The 12206-nt window shown below is 37.6% G+C and overlaps 1 non-coding gene across 1 annotated transcript; it reads right to left on the bottom strand.

Moving 5' to 3' along the window:
* Window positions 1-8153: 8153 nt before the first annotated feature.
* LOC122087755 lies at window positions 8154-8260 on the bottom strand. Its single transcript, XR_006142830.1, has one exon. It is a non-coding gene; the product is annotated as a small nucleolar RNA R71 (small nucleolar RNA).
* Between the last annotated feature and the right edge of the window lie 3946 nt (window positions 8261-12206).

The raw sequence follows: 12206 nt of genomic DNA, 5'->3' as shown, positions 1-12206 counted from the left end.
TGGCTGAGATATATCTGTTTTAGGGCGGCTGTTTCACGCTATTTTGCTGCTACAAAATTCACTGGACAGAAAGCAAAAGAGAAAGGAAGGAAGGGAATTGCAGATTTGGGCTGCTGCCCTCTTATTCTTATTCAATTAGGTTAATTATGACAGAAGCATGCTAGGTTAGGAATTTTAGTAAATTAGGGATTAAAATTGAGTCCCTATGTACTGATTTAGTACCCAGTGGAAGAATTCCTAACTCTAGTAGGGGTTTAGGGCTTCAATTTAATATTGAACCATCTCTGGGAGCCCTGAATCTTAGGGCTTTTGTCATACAAGGATATGTTAGTATAATTGGGACTGAATTGAGAAAGAATATAGTTAGAATTCTGTAGAAAAGAGTAGGCAGAATTTTATTTGATTTCAGATTTGGGGAATTTAGATTAAGTAGGTTAATTCCTTCCTTGTGACCCATTATCTCTCTTAATTGGAAGTGAAATCAGGTTGGAGTTACTGTATTTCATACAATAGACTTTGATGGAATGATGATTTTTTGGGAAATTGAATCAGCCCTTCAATTTATCTTATTTGGGTTTAGACCTGAAATTTTTGTAAGAATGAGATAGTATACTGCTATACAAAATTTTTATTACTGTAATTGATAGTTTTAGGGGTAGTGGGATGACCCTAGAGGCATTATGGAACCTTCCCTATGTTGCTAAGGCCAATACCCATCAGCCATGAGCAGCCTAACCCAAGGAAATCCGCAGAACAGACTCTTGGAGTGCAGAAATTTCTACAGATTCTCTCCCACCGGTTGGGGTCTTTTAAGCCCAATCAGTCCCTGTTTTGGCTGGTCAGTACCCTACCCCTTGAGGATCATGTTTCCTAACTTTTACCCAAATTAACCCTATAGGTAGGGGTAGTTCAAGGACTTTTTCGAGACTTTAATTAGGTCAATACATGGGGCTGTTGGAAGTCATTTTGGGTTTAGTAGTGAATCTATACATAATCATATTAGGTGTATAAATGTTCAACAAACATACACATTGGTTTAGGAACCTAAAACAATCGGGCGAGGATATGACGTTGATTGCGGGAATTCTATCGCACTTTGATTTGGATTTTGAGGTGAGTGGGTGTTTGACTTTATTTTACGGAGTGTTTTTACATTCTTTTCTATTTTGTGTGGATCATGAATATATGTGTGAATTGTGACATTGTGTATGCATATTGTTAACTTGTGATTGTGACATAATTGAATTGCTACTCTTCTGTTATTTTTATTGGTAACCTATGGGTATGGTTCCGGAATGTAGAGATAAGTGATTGTGGTTTTGTGGATGAGGTCTACAGTTGTAACTGTGAAATTGACAGTCTGAGGCATGGTGTGGCCAAGGTTCTTTCCGGTACCATGGGCCCAAAGGTCAATAGTACAATTATGACTATGGCTCTGCCGGTCTGGGGCACGGTGTAGCTAAGGTTCTTTCTAGTACCATGGGCCTAGAGGTCAGAGGATGTGTGTTATATGATGTGTGATGAGTGGCAATGGTTGTAACATTGACGGTCTGAGGCACGGTGTGACCGAGGGGGAGGATCCGACACCATCGGCTCAGAGGATGGTATTACAGTGATGGCCACTGATGTATGGATTGGTATGAATGAATATAGATTGCATCTGATTAGGATTCACAAATCCTGGTGCTACAACCCTTGCCAGTAAGGGGTTAGGTACTGGCTAATCTCAGGGGATGGAGATGCAGCACGGGAGACCGATGGGTTTTTTGGGACTGTGGCTGCATGCTCCACAGCATAGGTGACCAAGGGGATTTTCGAGACTATGACTGTTCTACAGCTTGGGTGATCGATGGATTTTTCAAGATCTAGACTGTAGGGCGGGATTACCCATTTGGGATTTGCGGGGGTGACGATGGGTTATTCAGGACCTGCAGGCTCCTGATTCACAACTAGGTCGTATCACTGGGTGACCAATGGATTTTTCAAGACCAAGGATACAACCTATGTTGCAGTAGCACTGATTCCCTATCTTGGACTTAGTAATTGTTTACTAGGTATTGTGTGTTAAAACTGGATCATGAGCATCATCTAATTTGTTTAAGCATGCATTGCATCATTTGTTTGTGTGTGCTATCATGTACACCCCTTACTGGGCTTGTGAAGCTCACCCCTCGTTAATTACTATTTTTGATGGTGGAACCGGTGCTATGGCAAAATTAGATTTTGACAGCGGTTGTGAGGATTATGTCTACAAGACACCAAGATGTTGATTGACTTCACTCATCTTATTTCAGATATTCCTATTGATGTATATATTATGGAATGTGTAGTAGGTAATATTATAACTGGTAGTTGTTTACAGACATGAAATTTGTATAATATAATTTATCATTTTAGTATATCACCAATGGTATTATTGTATGATTTTATTAGCATATTCTGATTTTAGTTGTGTTCTTGGTGGCATTTTTAAAATTAAGGTACTGCATCTGTGATCTTGGAGGGTTAGGCTGACTGGAAGTACATGTCTAGTGTGATGGCTTTGCCAACAACACTCCCAACAGATCTCAGAGCCTCCACAGTCCAATAATGAAATGGTAAATTAGGCAAGGTAATAAAATTAGTATTACATTTAAAAATTTCAAGATAATTGCATAATTTTTAGTGCACACCCTAGGAGACTAGCTTAGATGCAAATCCGTTAACAAACCATGGACCACCTTCCCACACCTTCAACCGATCCTCCTCATTGAATCGAAAAATGAAAACTCCACTTTCTAATATAGACATCTCCACATGACCAGAAAGCTCCACTGTTTAAGCAGAATCTCTTTGGTAATTGAAAATGGAGGTCTCCTACACAAGAAATGCCCCCACCAAAGCTTTCTCCCACCTTTTGACCCCTTCCTTCATCAATGAAGTAGGAGACTTAGCTACTGCTTTACATTTCATCAGCGGCTGAACATAGTCCAACCTCAAACCATCCACCCTCTCCATTGTTTGGGCTGAAGAACAGCCCTGCCCAACTCTTTCCCCTTCATATGAAGTTGAGCATGAGGGTGAAGATGGGATAACAGATGCATCACCTGTACCACCTCTTACACCATCTGTGATAACAACTCAGGATGTGTTTTCCATGGTCAGTAATGTGGTGCAAGAAATCCAGCAACAACATAGCAACATGATGACTAAGATAGCCGCAGCTCTTTGCTGAATTTCAAAAATCCAGATTAGGTTTTAAGGTTTAGGGATTTGGGGTTTAGGGTTTAGAATTTAGGGTTTAGGGTTTAGGGTTTGGGGTTTGGGGTTTTCAGCCAATGGTCAGTCATCTCAGGCAATACCAGTACTAGTGAGACCACCCAGGTAGCATACATCAGATACACAACCACTTGCACCAATCTGGTTAGATAACTCCAAGTTAATGGAGAAATTTCAGAAGTACTAGCCCCCTCATTTCAGTGGAGTGACCCATGACCTATTGGCACTAGTTAAATGGATAGAGGGTGTTGAGAAAACTTTTACAGTATTGGGGTGCACAGATGAGCAAAAGATTTTATGTACCAGTTACCAACTGCAAGATGAAGCACATGCTGGGTGGAAGGCTATAAGACCTATATTGCTGGCCACTCATCCCAAACCAACTTGGGATCAATTTATTGAAGTTTTCTTTGGAAACTACTTCCCTGAAAGTGTTAGAGATAGGAGGGAGGCAGAATTTATAGCTTTGACACAAGGGCCAAAATCTGTCATTGAGTATCAACAACAGTTTGAAGCTCCATATTACTTTGCACTAGAACACATGAAGACTGACAGAGCCAAGGCCAAAAAGTTTAAGAAGGGCTTGAGCACTAGTATTGGAGCACTGCTAATTGCACATCACCTTCAGACATATGCAAAAGTGGTTCAAATAGCCAAGTCCACAGAAGATAAACAAAGAGAAAAATTTCAAGCTCAAGGAGCAAGAAGAGCAAAGACACCATCTACTACCAGAGGTTACAATAGAGTAGTTGAAATACCTTGTACTACTTTAATTACACGCCACAAATTAATAGACCAAAAGTTGGCCAAGTATCACAACATCATAGGCCAGTAGCACCAAAACCTCAGCAAGTGGGTCTACAGAAGAAGTGGTGCTTTATATGTAAACAACATGGACATAAGTCTAGATCATGTTTATAGACGAAACAATGTTATATATGTGAATAATTTGGGCATATAGCTAGACAGTGTCTACAGAAGAAGTTAGTCGACTCATATGTGGAACTCTCAACATCAACAGTAAGGCATTAGAATGCAAGAAGAAGCATTTGAAGATAAGAGCAAAAGAGGCTAAGGCTACATATGAGGTAGTCACAGGTACGCTGTTGACATTGATGAAATCCTCACATGCATTGTTGTACCTAACATATCTTAGTTATTTAATAACCTTATGAGCATTATTGGAACCTAATGCCTTCTGTTTGTTGTATCTACATTCCATACTGTCAAAGTGTCTCAAAGTTAAAGAGTCTAGTATCCTACTAGTGGGGATACGAGTTATTGTGTTCCATCCACTTAATTGGACGAGACTTGATAACTTAATTGAGCAAGTTAGACCTAAAGGAGTTTAATGATTGAGTTAGACAAGGAGTGGCTCCTACCCTACAGAGATTGTGTGTGATGTACAGACTTACTACCCAAGAAAGTAAAGTGATGAAGGTGTTAGGCAAGGGTTGCGAAGCATACTTGGACTTCGCCATGACCTAAACATGAAAGTTGCATCATGTGTGTAAGATTTGGAAAAGGAATAGAATGGTGCCAGTCTCATTATAACTAATATCACACAATGATTTCCAGACATGACCCCTTTGCTTCACCGACTGTTCTTGAGTAGTGAAAAAGGGCAAGGACAAGTTCATCTGTAGTTATATTGATTAAGAACAGTATTCACGGTGACCTTGCCCGTAACTACCAAAATGACAGATGAATTAGTTAGCTGATATCTAAAATTTTGTGCCACCCAATAGATGCGAGATTGATCTATAGTAATACTGGATTGGAATGACAAGGTCAGTATAAAAAATGTGGAATAGTGAGAATGATAATAGAACAAAGTGAGTAGGCCTGAGATTAAGTTGTATGGGTGACTAAGGAAAAGAAAATTAATTTATGAGGTAAAAATGTGAGAAAACATTATGGACCATTGAGGATCTGAATGACATGATCATTTAATATATGTCTGAGTATGAGAAAAAAGGATATGAAAGTTAAAGCATGATACTTGGAATTGTGATAATCTAAATTTTGAATTATAGTGGATTGTGGATAATAGGACATTGGTGGAATAATGAGAATACTTAGTGATGAGCACATTTATGTGTGAAATCTAGTGTAGTAAAACATGCATTGTACATGTTTAGAATGGAGCTACCTTGGGTTTTATTCTCTTTTTACAGGTTTTATATTTTCAAGGCCTTAAGGACTATCGGGTGCTATATCTCCAATTTTACACGTAAGGAGGTCCTATTTCTTTTTATGATTGTGAAGAGGATGAAATTCTAAGCAAGATGGATGTATTCAATTGCAGGTACACATTCATTTGGTCAACCATACAAGTGATTATTTTTTTCAGGCCAGAAAAAGAATAATGGATCAGAACTGAACCGAGATGCAGAACCAGCCCATCTGCAGTTGTCCTAAGGGTATAAGAAATATTTTAAATGCCAACAAGGATCGATGGACCACATCCTTAAGTGATTGAAGATTCATTTTCGGTAACAACTACCTAGCGTAGTCGGTCAGTTGTGGTGTGCAAAATCCCTTGCTTATTAGGAGGTATCAAGTTCAAACCTCTTAGCTGCCATTTTGTTGAGGTTTTTATTTTAGAAGATTTTCTATTTCCTACTCATCACTCAAAGGAGGTCGGCCAAACCTCAATGGTGGTTCACTCAAAGGAGGTTCAAACCTCTTATGTAAGAGGAGAGAGAAATAAGGAAATAAAGAGAAAAATAAAAAAATGAGAAAAGGGAAAAAAATGAAAAAAAAATAATTAAAAAAATCATCCAAGATGCTACCCACGTTTGAAGAAGAGAGAGAAAAAAATAAAAAAAAAGAAGGAAAAAGAAAGCAAAATCGTTGGAGATTCCCTACCTACAATTCTCTATCCTCTCTCTCCTCCACCTCATCAACAAGATAAAAAAAAGATTTTTTTTTTAGAAGCTAAAATCTTTAGCTTCCATCCCACATTCTCTATATAATAGAATTAACATAAGGGGAGGAGGCACTTCATTCTTCTTCTAGGGTTTTTTTTTTAGTTGCTCAATCTCTTTTTTTAGTTTTCTCTTTCTCTAGCTTTATGCTTTAAACACGTTTGTAAGATCTTTTTATTCAATTAATGCAAGAACTTTTGTTTTTTGTTTAGTCTTTTATTTTTATTGTTTAAGCAATGAAGTTGTAATTTTCACGTTTTAATTCTAAGCTCAGTTCTAGGTGACAAGAACAAGCTATGAAGCATGTCTTTTAAGTTCAATTTTTTTTTCTTCAGATTTGTTTTCTCTAGTACTAGAAATTTCAGATTTGATTTATTTCAGATCTGGATTTTAGTACTGGTTACTCAAATTGATCAAGTTTTCAGTTCAAGGGTTGAAGTTCAAGTAAGTTGGCTCATTCAGTAGTCTTCTCTCCCCCCTCTCATTCCCTCTTATGACTACCCTTTCTTTCTTAATTTAGGATTTTAATTTCAGTCGTTACATTATTGCTATCCCTTTCCCCCAAGGTTCATAACTAGTGTATGTGTTGGCTTTACCCCTCCTAACCATAGAACCATCATTTTATTGTTTTTATTTTAATTGTCTCCCTTTCCCTAAAGCCAAGTAGAGTAACCCTTATAAGAGTGACTCTCTGGTCAAGTAGGGAAGCTCATATTATGATGCATTCCTTGGGTTAAGGAGAGAAACCTACTAGTGATTCTCTCTCTAGCTTTATCCCCTTTTTTTTTACTTTATTTTTATTTTAGTATTTTTTTCTTTTATTATTATTATTTTTAATTGCGTGGGTTGTTTATTTTCAGTTATTTATTTATTTAATTTTAATTGCGTGGCTTACGTCTTTAAATTCTTAGATGACGAATGGTTAGGACGTTATTTTAGATACATATGTTTAGGATGATAATTAGAAATAGATCACAACCATTAATCGGTTCACTTTTGCATTATCAAAAGAAGCAAAAAAATAATAATAATAAAGTGACCGCTCTCCCTGTGTTCGACCCGTAGCTACACTGATCTGTACACTTGCGGTTACATTTTAAAATCTCAAATAAGTTTTTGGCATTGTTACCGGGGAGACAGTTCCATGTTATTTTCCGCTTTCTTTTGGTAAATCGGAGTGCTTTGTTTGTTTTGTTTTGTTTTTTCTTTTTCTTTTATTGAATTCCTGAGAAGAACAACTTGCAATAATATTTGTATCGGTAGACGTCGTCATGCCTCATAGTATGATAAAGACAGGTTTCACCTTGTAGTAGTACCTCAGGAATTGACCTGAGCAACCCCGAATCCCTGCCAACAAGCTCCCAAAAAGCAAAAAAAAAAAACCTAAAAATAATAAATAAATAAATAATCATAAAAAAAAAGTTTTGCTATATATTCTTTTGTGCTTGTCTTACTCTAGTTGTGGGTAGTTTTTTGTTACATGAGTGTTAGGTGGGTACGTAATACTAACAATCAATTAGAAAGAAAAGATCCAATAAGTAGTGACCTTATACATTTGTTCTCTTTAAAACCCTTCAATATGGGAGACCAACAACAAAACCCTCACCTAAATCTCTGAAAGATAGGTTCTACCCCACTAGAACAACCCAACCTTCCTGCACAGTTCTACCATAAGCCCAGGGTAATAATTTTGGACTCAAATCTCAATACATCACTATGTTGCCCCACTTCCATGGGTTGACCTCTGAGGATGCATACCTATTTCTAAGAGAATTCGAAGAGGTATGTGTTCTAATTAAGATCCAACAACTTTCTGATGATGTTGTTAAGCTTAGATTTATCACTTTTGCATTGAAAGACCAAGCTAAGAAGTGGTTGTATGGGTTACTCACAAATTCCATAACCTCATGGGAACAATTCACAGTTGTCTTCCTTAAAAAGTTTTTCCCAACTCATAAGACCAATAAGCTTAGAAGTGATATCCTTCAGTTTAGGCAAAAGCCTAATGAGTCCTTTTCCAAACTTACGGAGAGATTCAAGGATCTACTCCAAGAATGCCCTCGCCATGGCCTAGACTTATGGCATTTATGTCAAATAATTTATGAGGGTATTGATTACCCAACTAAACAAATGATAGTCTATGTGCCCTGAGGGATTCACATCCTTTACAGATGAAGGAAACGCATGGGAATTCTTACTTGACTTAGCTAACAAAACCCGTGAGTGGGAATCAACCCAAGAGAGTGAAAGAACCATAGGAGAGAAAGGATATTTTATGGATGGGATAGTAGCCAAGAAGCCCATTTGGATAGCCTAATCAAGAGGATTGAGGTTATTGTTCCTAGAGAGCCATCATCAGTCAATTTGGTTAAGAATTGTGCTTGGTGCCAGTCCCTTAGACATGTCATAAAAGAATGCCCCAACACCTCTAGGGGCACTTCTAATGATAGTGTTTATGCCTTATACCAGAATAATACACTTACAATCTATGATGGAGAAATCACCCAAATTTCTCCTGGAATCAGGGAAACCAAGCAGGGCCTTTCAATTTCCATAATCAAGGTCAACCTGGACTCCAAAGGCCTCCCTTTGCATAACAATCTTTTTCCTAAAATACTTTTCCTAGGTCAAATGTAGGACCTCATGCTAGTTTTCCTAGGGCCCCTCTCCTATCATCTTATCAGCAATCCCCTGAGTTTACCAATACTGAAGAGGCAAGTAGAATAAGTGACTTGAAAAAAAAATATGGCCCTCCTCATGACAAGCCATCAAAATCTTACGAGAGAACTCATCTAAGTTGTCTTAGTTATGTGTGAGAGGGAGAAAGGAACTTTACCCAGTCAACCATAGCCTAACCCTAGGCATCATCAGCCTATTAGTTTACAAACACCAACTAATGCACCACTGAATATAGTACAAAGTCAGACCCAACAAGGGCCCTTTAACCAATGTAATGTTGTTTATGCCTTTAGGAGTGATAGAGAGTACCAACAGAGCGTTCCTAAATCTTTTCCATCTATTACTCCTGTTAACTCTCCTCAGTTGAGGACACAAGTGTGCCTCTTGTTCTAGGTTCGTTTGATGAACCTAAAGATTCTTTGAAATTAAAAATGATTTGGTTGAGGAAACCAAAAATGATTCTTTTGAAAAAGGCCAAATCCCTAACAGTCCTTATGTTCCTCCTGTCCCATTTCCTAATTGCTTAGTAAACAAAAAGAAGATTGCTTCCATGGATAAAATTTTTGAAGTCTTCAAAAAGATAGAATTGAACATCCCTCTTTTGGATGCTATATCTCAGATCCCTGCCTATGTAAAGGTACTGAAAGATTTGTGCACTCACAAACGTATCACTAATGTGCCCAAAAAAACGTTCTTGACAGATAACAATAGTTCCATAATTACCCAGCCTATAGCAGCCAAGTATAAGGATCCAAGGAGCCCTACTATATCTTGTGTCATAGGCAACAATTACATTGAGCATGCCTTAATTGACCTTGGTGCAAGTGTGAATCTTTTAGCTTACTATGTATACAAGCAACTAGGATTGGAAGAATTGAAAGCCACTAGAACTACTCTTCAGTTGGCAGATAGGTCTGTTAAGATTCTGAAAAGGGATGGTTGAGGATGTCTTACTAAAGGTAGGAGAACTTATTTTCCCTATTGATTTCATTGTGTTAGATACCAAGCCCTTCTCAACCAAGGATGAGATCCCAATAATTTTAGGAATACCATTCTTGGCTACCAGTAATGCATTAATCAACTGCCGGAATGGTTTCCTAAGGTTATCTTTTAGTAACCAAACTATTGAGTTTAACATGTTTAGGATAGGCAAGCAACCACATATGGAAGAAGAGATCAATATGCTTGAGGATTTTTTAGATTTTTCTGATGATTTAGTTACCAACTTTGATATTGATTTTCATTCAGAATTCCAAGAGTGTATGGATGAGTTGGATGATGATAGTAAAAATTTCTTTTTTGAAGTCTTGAGTCTTCACACACCTGTGGAGCCCTTAGGACCCCTTTTCAATTCTATTTCCAAACCTTCCATAGTTGAGTCCCCTAAGCTAGATGTTAAGAAGTTGCCATCTAATTTGAGGTATGCTTTCCTAGGGCCTAACAAGACTCTTCTTATAATAATTTCTTCAAATTTGACTTCTAGCCAGGAAGAGGAATTATTTAAAGAGTTAAAAGATAATAAGGAAGCCCTAGGTTGGACCATGGCTGATATCAAGGGTATAAGCCCTTCTATTGTGCAACATCATATACATTTTATAGAAGATTTCAAACCATCCACGGAACCCCAAAGAAGAGCTAACCCAGTGATGATGGAAGCCATTAAGAAAGAGATCCTAAAGTGCTTAGATCATAGAATAATTTATCCTATTTCTGATAGCCAATGGGTAAGCTCAGTTCATGTAGTGCCTAAGAAGTCTGGGGTGACTGTAGTTCCTAATGCTAATAATAAACTAATTCTAACCCGTGTCCAATCAAGGTGGAGAGTGTGCATAGACTACAGGAAACTTAATGTGGCTACTTGGAAGGACCACTTCCCATTGCCATTCATTGACCAAATACTAGAGAGGTTAGCTAGACATAAATACTATTATTTTCTTGATAGATATTCCGACTATAACCAGATCCCAATTGCTTTAAAGGACCAACATAAGATCACTTTTATATGCCCATATGGAACATTTGCTTACAGGCATATGCCCTTTGAGCTTTGCAATGCCTCGGCTACATTCCAACAATGCATGATGAGCATCTATTCTGACATGGTCAAAAAATTCTTAGAAGTATTTATAAATGACTTTTCAATTCATGAAAATTCCTATTCTGAATGTCTCCATCATCCTTCTCTAGTTTTGAAAATGTGCATATCTAAGAATTTGTTTTTGAATGGAGAGAAATGCCATTTCATGGTTAAATCTGGTATTGTTTTAGGCCATGTAATATCCAAGGAGGGAATTAGAGTAGATAGATCCAAAATGGATTTAATTGATAATTTACCACCTCAATCTGTTAAGGACATCCGATCTTTTCTAGGGCATACGGGCTTCTACAGAAGGTTTATTAAGAACTTTAGTCAGTTAGCCCAACCTCTCACTTCATTACTTACCAAAGTTCAAACTTTTGAGTTTTCTAAAGAGTGCCTAGAATCCTTCAAACAACTTAAGAAAGAGTTGACCAATGCACCCATTGTTCAACCACTTGTTTGGACTGAACCTTTTGAACTAATGTGTGATGCTTCGGATTTTAACATAGAAGCAGTTTTGAGTCAAAGGATTAATAAGTTACCCACTGTCATTTACGGACCTTAAATGATGCACAATTCAATTATACAACCACTGAAAAAGAATTTTTAGTTGTTGTGTTTGCATTAGAAAAATTTTGGTCTTACTTAGTTGGTTCACATGTGGTGGTGTATACTGATCATTCTGCTCTCAGATATCTAGTTCAGAAGAAAGATGCCAAAGCCTGTCTCATTAGGTGGGTTTTACTTTTGCAAGAGTTTGATTTAGAAATTAGGGATAAAAAAGGAGTTGAAAACCTAGTTGCAGACCATTTATCTCGGCTTCTCAATTCTTTGACTGTCAATTCTCCAGTCAACTAGAACTTTCCAGATGAATAATTATTTACAATGTCCAGTGAACAATGTTTGTTGACATTGTCAACTTCTTAGTTCCAGGTGTGACTCTGGATCACTAGTCCACCCAAGATAAGTATAGGTTTCATTCCTAAGTTTAGCACTTTTTCTGAGATGATCCTTATTTGTTTAAGATATGTCCGGATCAGATTGTCTGACGATGTGTTCCTGATGATGAACAACATTCCATTCTCTCTTTTTGTCATGATCATGCATGTGGTGGACACTTTGGACCTAAGAAGGCTGCCACAAAGGTTCTCCAAAGTGGATCTTATTGGCCCACTCTTTATAGAGATGCTTTCAATTTTTGTAAGGCTTGTTCCACCTGCCAGTCTTTTGGCTGTATCAATAGAGGAACATGATTCCCT

The sequence above is a fragment of the Macadamia integrifolia genome, chromosome 8 (genome assembly GCF_013358625.1).
Source record: "Macadamia integrifolia cultivar HAES 741 chromosome 8, SCU_Mint_v3, whole genome shotgun sequence".
Classification (NCBI taxonomy): domain Eukaryota; kingdom Viridiplantae; phylum Streptophyta; class Magnoliopsida; order Proteales; family Proteaceae; genus Macadamia; species Macadamia integrifolia.
Note: the sequence above shows the minus strand (reverse complement) of the source record. Positions and strands in the feature narration are given on the sequence as shown.